This window comes from Pogona vitticeps, chromosome 6, assembly GCF_051106095.1.
Source record: "Pogona vitticeps strain Pit_001003342236 chromosome 6, PviZW2.1, whole genome shotgun sequence".
Lineage (NCBI taxonomy): Eukaryota > Metazoa > Chordata > Lepidosauria > Squamata > Agamidae > Pogona > Pogona vitticeps.
In genome coordinates this window covers 76,165,263-76,177,666 of record NC_135788.1, presented here as the reverse complement: position 1 = coordinate 76,177,666, position 12,404 = coordinate 76,165,263, and positions in this window count along the sequence as shown.

Here is a 12,404-nt window from a genome sequence, read left to right as displayed (position 1 = left end):
ACTCCAGCTTCACATACAGTGTTGAAGCAAAATCAGGGAGCTGGACAGGGGACAGATTGTATTTGTTTTCAGTGTGGAAGGGATTGCCACTCTCAAATTGGCCTTCTCAGCCACACTAGACGCTGTTCCATGTCCTCCATACAAAGCACATTACCATAGTCTCTCGAGACTGAAGGATGCCTACAAGAATCACTGGGTCGTCTGGATAAAGCATCTGCTACCACATTTAAAGTTCCTTTGATATCTTTAATTTGAAAGTCATAATCTTGGAGAATCAAGGACCACCTGATCAGTTTGCTACTGTTTGTTTGCAAAGTTATCAATCATTTGAAAGGTGAGTAGTCAGTGCACAACATAAACTTTCTTCTCCATATGCATTGCTTTAGCTTCTGAAGAGCCCAGACAATAGCCCAAAATTCTTGTTCAATGGTTGGCAAGTGTCTCTCATTAGGTTGCAATTTTTTTGCTTATATATGTTATTTATTTTATTTTATTTTATTTTATTTTATTTTATTTATATCTTGCCTATCTGGTCAAGCGAGGACCATTCAAGGCGGCTAACAATCTTAAAATGATACAGTAAAAAAAATGTAAGTAAACAGTTCTAAATCATAAAAACACTACATTACGATACACAAAACACAAAACATAGAACAGTAAGGGGGAAAGAAAGAGGTCATGAGTTATGTGATGGGAAGGCCTGCCGAAACATCCAAGTTTTTAATTGCTTTTTAAAGGTACCCAGCGAAGGAGCCCCACGAATCTCAGGAGGTAAGTTGTTCCAGAGGTGAGGAGCCACCGCCGAGAAGGCCCGATTTCTTGTCTTTTCCTTCCGGGCCTCCCTCGGCGTTAGGCTCCTCAGCCTCATCTCCTGGGTGAAAATTCCCATTGACATCCGTCTGGCACACAGCAGGTCCTAGTCCAGCGTTCAATGCATCCATGTAAATGGTAAACTCTTTTTCAATGTCAGTCTCGATGTCAGTGCTGTCTTGAGTTGTTCAAAGGCATCTTGGCACTCCAGGGTCCACATGATGGTCTCGGCCTGCTTCTTCTTGGTCAAATTGGACAGGGGTGCAGCTATCTCACTGAAGTTGGGTACGAATCATCCGTAGTATCCAGCTAGTCCAAGGAAGGAATGGATTTTCTTTTTGGATTTAGGGATAGGCCATTTGTCAATTGCCTCTATTTTATCCTCTAGGGGCTTGATATTTCCTCCCCCAAATAGATGTCCCAGGTATTTTATTTCCCAACTACCAATCTGGCATTTGGCAGCTTTTATAGTTACTCCTGCTTGTGGTATTCGTTGCAGCACTATTTCTAAGTGTGACAATGCTCTGCCCAGGTCTGGTTGAAAATTCCTATGTCATCCATATAGGCCATTGTAAATCCCCTTAAGTCATGCAAAGTTCTGTCCCCCAGCCATTGAATAGTAGCTGGGGCATTTTTCAACCCAAACCCCATGATTCTAAATTCATATAATCCAAGGGGACTACAGAATGCAGTTTTCTCTTGATCTTTTGGGTTCATTGGCATTTGCCAAAACCCCTGGGTTAAATCTAAACTTGAAATAAAGGGACTTTTGCCTATAGCATCTATCTTGTCATCTAATCGTGGCATGGGATAAGCATCCGCCTTGGTGACATGGTTCAATTTCCTATAATCTACACAGAATCTGACACTCCCATCAGGCTTATCCACCAGGACTATAGGTGCTGCCCAAGGGCTCATAGATGGGTTGATGATATTAGCTTTCAACATTTCATTTAATTCTGTGCGTATTTTGTCTATGTAGGGTCCAGTTATTCTATAGGCCAGGGGTCAGGGAACTTTTTTACCTTTTACCCCCCCCCCCCAATAAAATTTATATACGCCAACATTGCCCTCTTGGTTTGAAAGGAAGGAAATCATACATTATTTCAATTCAAAATATTATTGAATCTACACAGGCTGTGTACCGAACTAGCAGGATATATCATCAGTATCAACGGCTGCCAGGCTATGTACCGAACTAGCAGGATGCACCAAATTTAATAAAGATGTGCACTATTTTTGCTGGAACACGTTGCACTCCAGCCATGGGGTGTTATAGGGAGTAGTAAGGTGTCCAATGTGCATAGCAAGTTGTATTACATTTTTGCTAGCTTGCAGAGGATTTAATCATCATCAATGGCTGCCAGAGTGGTCCTAGAAATGACGTGCTTGCTAGAGAAGCCAACGCAGAGTTGGGGGAGGGCTTTTCCTACCATTTTAATCATTCTGTGTGTGGTGTGCAAAAGGGAACAAACCAGGCTAAAGGTCATGTCACCCACCCTGGTGCCACAGCCCAATATCAAAGGACCAGTGTGCTATTTTTTAAATCATCATCAATGATTTAATGACCATCAATGATGGCCAGAGGATTGGAAACGATTAGTCTACATCCCAATTCCAAAGAAGGGCAGTGCCAAAGAATGCTCCAACTATTGTACGATTGCACTCATTTCGCACGCTAGCAAGGTTATGCTCGAATCCTTCAAGGTAGGCATCAGCAGTATGTGGACCGAGAACTCCCAGAAGTGCAAGCTGGATTTTGAAGGAGCAGAGGAACTAGAGACCAAATTGCTAACATGCGCTGGATTATGAACAAAGCCAGAGAGTTCCAGAAAAACATCTACTTCTGCTTCATTGACTACACAAAAGCCTTTGACTTTGTAGACCACAGCAAACTATGGCAAGTTCTTAAAGAAATGGGAGTGCCTGACCACCTTATCGACCTCCTGAAAAATCCATATGTAGTACAGGAAGCAACAGTTAGAACTGGATATGCAACAACTGATTGGTTCAAAATTGGGAAAGGAGTACAACAAGGCTGTATATTGTCCCCCTGCTTTTTTAACTTATATGCAGAATACATCATGCAAAAGGCAGGACTGAAAGAATCCCAAGCCGGAATTATTGGAAAAGGCAGCAATGCAGGAAAAAGTGCAATGCTGTAGGAAAAGAGGAAGACTGCACATGAGATGGATTGACTCAATAAAGAAACCAACAGTCTTTTGTTTGGTGCTGCAGTCAAAGTAGGACCAGGAACAGCAAGACTGGGATTCAGATTTTGGGAATAAACTATGATACTATTGTCTGCTTTGGGGATGAGAAATAGAGAAACGTGATTGCTACACACTTCAGACTTTTGCTGTTCTCAGCAGAAACTGCAGAGCTAAATGCAGTGGAGATTAAATTTTAGAAGGTTCCTTTTTTCATGGTTTTATGAAAGAGTGAAGTCTCTCTCTCTCTCTCTCTCTCTCTCTCTCTCTCTCTCTCTCTCTCTCTCTCTCTCGCACACACACACACACAAAACCCTTCCTCCCTCAATTTTCAACAATTAGTTACTTCAGTTCAGCATGTCAATTTCCTCTCATTACATTTAAACAAGCTTGATGAAGCCACCCTTTCCCCCCTTAATTCAATCTTTCTGTCCTTCTTGCCTGTTCCTTTTTTCAGTTTTGAGCCTCTCTCTCTCTCTCTCTCTCTCTCTCTCACACACACACACACACACACACACACACACACACACACACACACACACACACACACTCCCTCAATTTTCTACATACATTTAAACAAGCTGATGAAGCCACCTGTTGCTCTCTCACACCTTCCTTTCCTCCTTAGCTGGAGCTTTCCCTCTTCCTGCTTCCAGTCACCTCTGGCAGAAGCAGTCATTCAGAAGCCGGATTGACTGTCCGGGGCTGTTCTACAGGTGTAACCAATCAAGCAGCCTTATCTCCAATCTAAAAGAACGGAGGATTTACAAGTGCCGCAACCAAGGCTTCCAGTATGAGGTTTGGCTGCAGAGGGTGGGAAGGGGGGTAGTGCTCATTACCCCCAGGATTTTCATTTTTACCCCATTTGGGGTAATTTACCCCTGTTCCCTGACCACTGCTATAGGGAGTAACAGCTGTGGGTCTAGCATCTCCAGTGTCTATGCTATACTCAACCCCTTTTGCTACACCTAGTTTTGATGAAAATACAGATTTATAGTTCTGAAGAAGGGCAGACACCTCTTCTTTCTGTTCTGGAGAAAGCGCAGAGCTGAGGACTAAATCCTCAGGTTGTTTTTAGCCTCCCCTCTGCCTTCTCAGCAGCGAGCTTTTGTCCTTCTTCTGGGTGATAGACAATAAAACTAGGTTTTCTTTTTGGATATATGGCTTTATCATATTATCATGGACCACTTTTCGAGGTTCATCCCCCCCCGAAGTACATAATTGACTGAACTCATCTTAGATACCTTCCCACGCTAACTGAAGCTTGTTCCCTTTGATGGGTCTCAGCATTAATACCTCGTCTCCAGGATTAAATAGTCTCTCTCTGGCTTTACGATTATACCAGATTTTTTTCTTTAAGTTGGGCCTCTTTCAAATTCTCCCCTGCTAGTTCCAAAGAATTCATTAATTCATCCACATACTCAATTACAGAGACAGGGTCCATTTCCTTATAATCCTCCCAATTTTGTCTCAACAGGTCTAGTGGGCCTCAAACTTGTCTCCCAAAAGTTCAAAGGGACTAAAGCCTGTGCTCTCCTGTGGGGCATTCTTTATAGGGATAGAGCAGGGATTGTATTTTTCTGTCCCAATCATAAGGGTTTCCTGCAAATTATGCCCGTATCATCCATTCGTTTGGGGATGATAAAGGGTCAATGTTACATGGGTGATGCTGCAAATATGCCACAGCCTTTTCATTAATTTCAATGTAAAGGAGGTTCCTAGGTCTGTGACTATTTCAGAAGCAAAGCCCATTCTGCACATATAACTGATCGATGCATCTGCTACTGTCTCAGTTTCAATGTTTCATAATGGGATGGCCTCAGGATACCTAGTAGCAAAATTGATTATGCTTAATACAGTGGTGCCTCGCATTACGGCATTAATTCGTTCCAGCAAAATCGCTGTAGAACGAAAACATCGTAAAGTGATTTTAAAAAGCCCATAGAAACGCATTAAAACCCGGTTAATGCGTTCCTATGGGCTGAAAACTCACCGTCCAGCAAAGATCCTCCATAGCACGGCCATTTTCGCTGCCTGTGCAGCGAGGAATCCATCCCAGAAAACAGTGGGTGGCCATTTTGTTTACCTGTGGCCATTTTGAAACTGCCGATCAGCTGTTAAAAAATCATCGCTTTGCGAGAATTGGTTCCCAAAGCACGGAACCTATCATCGCAAAGCAAAATTCCCCCATAGGGAACATTGATTTGCGATCACTTTTGCAATGCAAAAACATCGACGTCAAGTGGTTTCTTCGTTAAACAGAGCGCCCATCTTGTGGGGCACCACTGTATAAATTTATTTCCTCTTTTAGTAGCTCTTGGCAGGGGTCCTACAATATCCAATCCTAATTGGTGGAATGGGGTTGAAATAATAAGTAAACAGTTTAGCCCTAGTTTTGTCATTTCCAGTACCCCTTCTCTGGCACGTATCACAAGCGTGAGAAAACTGCTTAACCTGCTGGCCCATTCCTGGCCAGTAAAAATTTCTTGCAACCCTTTGTTTGGTACGCGATATTCCCATGTGAGCTCCAAAAGCATCACTATGCACCTTGCTTAAGATCTTGTCTCTATATTTTTCAGGCACAATCAGTTCATTAAGCTTTCCATCTCCACCCCTCTGAGATGCTAACAAAACCTCCCTATATAACAGATTGTTATATATCTCTCTGGGCATTCACCCAAAGCACTGCATAAGGGTAGTATCCTCTTCTGTTCCTTATCAAATGATAAATTATTAGGATTTTTCATAAATATAACTTCTGCCATTTCATCCATGTCAGAGTATTCTTTTAAATTGGGGCCTCCCAGGTTACTTTCAGAAGTTAGGGATTCCATTTTCCCCTCATGGATTGTTAACTGTCTCCCTGGGAATGTGTTAATACAAAAGCACTCTGCACATGCTTACAAGGTGCAGGTATTTGATAAGAAATTGCTACATTCCAAATTCCAACCCAGTCTCTATAGCTTATCTTTACTTTAGCCATAGGTAAAATCACTGACATAGAACTTATTCCCTTGATGGTAACAATTTGATTTGGAAATATTTCTTCTTTAGGAACCACATCAGGGTGGCACAGGGTTATCTGGGAACAGGTATCTACAATTCCAAAATAAGATCTCTCATTAATATGAATTTTCTCTTTGTAGGAAAATATTATCTGCCTTTATAAGAAAGCACTGAATGACTCTGGCTTGTGGCAGATCAGAATGCTCTGTCATGCTAGCTGCCATGGAGACAGAACCATTGTTACAGCCTCCTTCAGTGGCTTCCACTAGTTTTATACAGTAAACCTTTTTGGTCTGACTATCATCTTTTCCATTTTTACACTGGTTTTTCATACAATTTGATTGAACATGCCCAAATTTTTCACAGTTATAACACTGTCTCTAAGTCCTTCGATCATACTGAGGAGATCTGTCAAACTTTTCCTCAGGGTTCATTCATTTCTGTGGACTAGGCCCTGGCAACTTAGGTGAGGTACTAAGCTGGCCATCTTTCCCTGACATTTTACTGTTGTAATTTATATTGAATGGTTTCTTACTGATGTCCCAGTTCTGCCTGTAAAATTTTACCTCAGAAAACTTAGGATCTCAAATCTCACTAATGGAATCAGTATATTCAGATGCTTGCAATACATTTTTAGGATTTTTGTCTTTGACCAAATAACACAATTCCCCAAGCAAAATGGAATAAAATTGTTCTAAACCAACCACATTTTTCATTTGGTCTAGAGAAGTGACATTTTCACGTTCCATCCATTTGTCCAAACAGTGAATCAATTTAGCCCCCACTTGGGCATAAGATTCTTCAGGCTTGTTGGTAAGGGAAGGACCTTTGGTGAGGTGTTCTGCATTTATGCCAAATCTAGAATGTACCATTTTCTATATCCCTCAAAATCTCTAGCTTGCTCCAGAGACATCTGAGAATAAAGCTCAGCTAAATCTCCACATTTGTGATCTCAAGACTACCATCCTTTCATCATCCTTAATCTCAAAGTCCCAGCACGCTCTCTCAAATGAAATCAGGAAAGATTCAGGGCAATCTCCTTTCCTATAATGGGGAAATTTCTTTAGATCTATTTTTGAAAGATTTTCCTCACTAGAGTTGTTGTTGTTAGCAGCTAATTCCAATTTTTTAATTTATATTTGAAATTCCATTTGTGTGGCCTCAGCCTTCTCTCTCTCCTTAATCTCTAATTCCCTCAGCTGTAGTTCCAGAGCTTTGTCTTCAGTCCTAGCTTTAATTTCTATTTCCCTTGCTCTTTCTTTAATTTCTAGTTCCCTGAATTTGTATTCTTGTTCCAACTTCCATTTTTCAAAATCTTGGGAGCTTAGAACACTTTGTCTCTCTGAGGCATCATCAATTTCGTCCTGCTCCACTGGAGCTAGAGGGTCTCCATTTCCCTCCACTTCCTGAGGTAAACTTTGTGCCTCCTGACTATCTTTTTGGCTACGTTTGGGTGGCATGTTTAAGTCTCAGTTAAATAATCTTTAATGGCTGTACCACTTTGAAAAGGACCTATCTTTCTGCTGTTTATTCCAGTTCACAGGCTGTTAGTTACTGTGTCTCTATGTCTGAGCTGTTCTTGCTCTCAGATGCCAAAATAAGTTTATTTTCAAGCCTCTGCTTTTATTTTCCTGTCACCTCAGATCTGTTCTGACCCGGGCTTCCGCTCTTATCCAACACTGCTCCATTATCTCTCAGAGCCTTATCTCCCTTATCTCTCAAGCTAGCCCACTGGGTCTCTCAAATCCTGAGGTAAACAAAAAAGAATTTTCCTTTAGAGTCGGTTCCCTATCTTTAGTTCCCCCAGATCTGGGTTCAGAAGCTGCTGCCACTAAGCTTTTCCACAAAAGTCTTTACCACAGACCTCTGACTAAAAGGTACCAACGACTCCAGAAAATTCACTTTTAAACATTGGCTTTACTGGATTATTTCATATCCCACTGCTGGACACCAATTGTGATGTTTACCCCATGACCCCTACTTGTTTCACCAAACAAAGAGCTCACCTGAGCATCCCAACACACCCTTTAACATGTTGCCACCAGTTGATCTCTTTACCAACTATGTTTCCTATAAAGACTGAGGTCCATTCCATACTTAACTTTGAAATAAGAACAGGTGTATTGATCACAAGTTATTTCAGGAATAATTCTTAAGCACATTCCTAAAGTTACACAAAGTTTCAGTAGTTTCCTTTAACCTTTTCTCTCTTAACTAATACAGATAACACTCTTACTATTCACTCCTTAAATTATCTCTCTACCTCAGACTCCAAACTCTTTTCTCCAAACTCTGTCTCTGACTGAACTGACTGGACTCAGACTCACCCCTCCCTTCTAGTTTCTCTGGCTCCACCTCAGAACAGCTCTCCTTGGTACATGCAAATACACTGCTGAATATTCATACCAGGGGTGATTGCTACAATGATATTATCTGGCTTGTGTACATTTACACTAGCAGGATTTCACCATTATGTAAAGACTGAGTCAGGGAAGTCTGTCTATGTGATGGCTATGAGAAATCAAGAGATATTGCTATTCTTATCCACAAGAATGCCCCACTTCAGTGATCCAACATATCAAATGGCCCTTCCTTATTTTACTTGATCCAATTTCAATCTTGACAATTGCTTTGTTGGACATATATTGTGAAGTTCTGGAGAGAAGGACCTGCAAAACAACTTAATAATACTTTGACTATGTTTTCCAGACCTGCATTTTGGTATCTTTTATACTGCTTCTTATAAGATGTTATTACTACCACATGTAGAACAGCAAAATTCACATGGATATGTTCGTGACAGAGATCTTGGGAGAATGGTGTGAGACCTGGCCAAGTGTTAGCAAACAGATAAATATAAAATTGTTATTGTATTCATTTATTAATGGCACAATAACCCCTGGGCTATACCAAAGAACATTAGTCTTGAATTTCAAAATGTTCATTAGATTTCAGTTGCCTCCAAAATCAGATGCACACCATGGGGAACTTCTGGCTGTTCCTATATGACAGGAAGAGACCAAAACAATGACTGGAACTATGAGGAATGGAGAAGCCTTGGACCTGGATGGCTTTCCTGTTGAATGACACAAAACATATATGGAGATTTTGATTCCTAGATTTTATTTGCATCAAAAAATATTTTGAAGTAAACATTTCTCCAGCTTCCCACCCCCCCCATTCTTTTTATCATACCGAAACCAGATAAACATCATATTAAGTGTGCAAACTATAGAACTATCTCCTTAGTAAATGTCGAAGTTAAATTAGTTGCTTCTAATGGACCTCAGAATGTTACGCCAACTCTGATTCTCCCAGATCAAGCCACTTCTGTCCAGCATAGGCAGGGAGCAGACAATTTAAGATTGAATATAAATTTGATTGGACTGATTACTTTTAAAAAAACTAAGTGTGTTCCTCTTAAACAACCCATGTAAACTGGCTAAATATAAATTCTTTACAATACCTATACAGTATATTCTTACAATAGCATTTCAATTTAAATATTCAATCATTACAGAGTCCTTTCAAGTCCAACAATTTAGTCCTTCAGGAAGCTGAGAGATGTTGCTCAAGTATGTTTTGTTTTATCTGAGTTACCATCTCACTTGAAGCAAATAATAACAAGGACAACAACAACAACAAAAGTAGTCGTAGTCGTAGTAGTAGTAGTAGTAATAGTAGTAGTGGTAAGAATAAGAAAAAAAGAAGAAGGTTTTTTTGCAAGTTTGAAATAATTTGATTTTGTACCTGAATTCTTGAAATAGATTTGGATATTTGACTTCTCCCTAGGCTGAAAATAATTATAAATAGTACACTTTCTAGTTGGTTGTTTGGTTTGGAGGGAGAAACACAGCATCTATCTCCTCTGTCTCCTCTAATATTCAATTTATATTTGGAGCTATTGATATGTACAATAAGTCAAAATACCTTAAATCCTTAACAACTGAGATCAAGAACACTGCCCCTTTATGTATAGTTTTATTCCTGCTAGCCGGCACAGTCTACTATATATCCTATAGCAGTGGTCCCCAACCTGCGGCCTCCAGATGTTCTTGGACTGCAACTCCCAGAAATCCTGGCCAGCAGAGGTGGCGGTGAAGGCTTCTGGGAGTTGCAGTCCAAGAACATCTGGAGGTCCAAGGTTGGGGACCACTGTCTTATAGGACTGCTAAATGAGCAATGGAAAGATGGAACTTATTGCCTCCTTCACAAGTTCTCCAAGATAATTTTACATCTTGATTTTTTAAAGAATGCTTGTTTTATTATTTTATTGCTATAATTTTATTATTTTATGCTTTTACGCTTCTTTATATGCATTTACATTAGATTTCAAATACTGTTTTAAAGCCTGGTCTAGTCTATCCTCTTGCATACAGACCGATTGGCTACAAAGCAATAACGTATGTATGTATTTCCCATATGTAAAAGAGCCCCCCATGTTCCAACCAATGCCATTCCATGGGCATGGGTCTCTAAGATATTATGTTTTCTCCCCACTTGAAGCAGAAAGCCATCTAAGTGTTAACTAGCAATGGTTTTGAAAGTGCTTCTCCTTAGCTTTTGCATGTGTCAAAAACCAAGCGGGGGGGGGGGAGGGAGAGACTTGCTGGGGGGAAACACCTCCATTTAAATAGTACGTTGGAAGGAAGTCCACAGAGGGTAACCTAAACACTGTTATCATAAGGAAGAAATAATGGGTGGAAGCTTAGCTGAGGGAAAGTCCAAAGTAACTTTATGTTGGCTATTTTATGACTCATCATGCCTGTCTTATTCAACTGCATGCATGAGTATACTTCTGTCAGCGCTACAGAATGGACAATCTGAACAGGTCATAGACTAACTCCTCATACAATATCTTCTGGTATTGATCCCAATGCAGTCACATTTCTCTTCCCTTCTGTTGTACAGGAGACAAGCCCTCAATCTCTGCACAGCTTCAGAAACTGGTTCAGGTTCTCCGATGGGTTGATGGTAGTCCTGCCTTTCTTCTATCTTTCTTCCTAAGCATGGCAAAACAACAACAACACTGGGTTACAACTGGGAAGAAACACAGCTTATTGGAACTGGCTTCTTGGATGGGCTGATGGTAGCCCTGCTGTACTTCTCTCTGTTTTCATTATCTTCTCTTAATTATGCATTGGATTTACAGATGGGAGCTGTGTTAATAGGAACTTTGATAGATACTGGATTGTGTTTGGCAAGATGTTATTTTTGACATAGAGACTAAAATGGATGAACAGAATCAAGCTGGAAGGCCCCGGTCTAAAGCATATTTACCTAGAAAGTGAGGTGTTTACTCACATCATCTTTCACAGTTTGGTTATCACAAATTTTGTCTAACAGGTCTTGCTAAGGAAGTCTGAGCGAGGCTGGTCTTGTCACTCACCGGCACCTGCAAACCCCCCCCCCCCCAAAGATGGAACTGAGCTTTTTGACATTTAATTGAAGCTCTTGTTGAGCCAGGTGGTAAGGAGTGTGATTTCATGTGAGCCGGGAAGTTTTGAGTCAAAATTTCTTCTTGGCCGTGGGCTCACTAAGTGGCTTGAGCCAAAGCTTTATTGCCTCTTTCATCCTTCCACTTCCCTGAAATATGGGGGTGATAAAACTGGTTAATGAATTTCTATTGATGGTGTTTATATCTCAGGCTTGTATTGTAACAATGATAAGCTTGTCATTCTTGTATATTTCCCGAGGGGTTAAAACACCTGCATGCATGAAGCTATTGCCACCTTTCCATTTTTTCCCCTAGAAGTTCTGATTGATGTATCATTCAAGTAACTTCCCACCTCTTAATGGAACTTGGCAGCTGATCACAAATATTAATCTTTTTGTATCCTGCTTTTGATAATTAACTTTTTAAAACATTCTAATAACACTCTCATTGAAGTCACTTTTTAATAAAAAACTTTCCCCCATAAACCTCTTTTAAAAGAGATTACACAAGTGGCTTTTATACAATTACTCTTTTGAAAAATTTAATTGGGGAAGACAAACCTGTAGAAAATCTAATGGAAGCACAGCTCTTCCACACTCAAGATTATCTATCTGTCACCCGATGACCCATCTCCTTCACACTACATTTTAATTTTTGTACCAATTATACTGTATATGGATAATTCCTATTAGCATATTTATGGTCATTGCTTCATATTTATTGTCTGCACAACTCATTAATCTTCATCTAGTGTGTGGGGCTGACAGCTCAATCTATTTTGCAATCTTTGGGCAGCAGCCATATCCAAAAAGGGCTTTGTTTCCCTGTAAATAAACTGTGTTTAGGACCAGAGAACAATGGTGCATCATACAGTGATTGACACAAGCCAGGGCTGCTAATCAAAAGTAGATTTTATTACCAGATGAGTCAAGTGCATTATG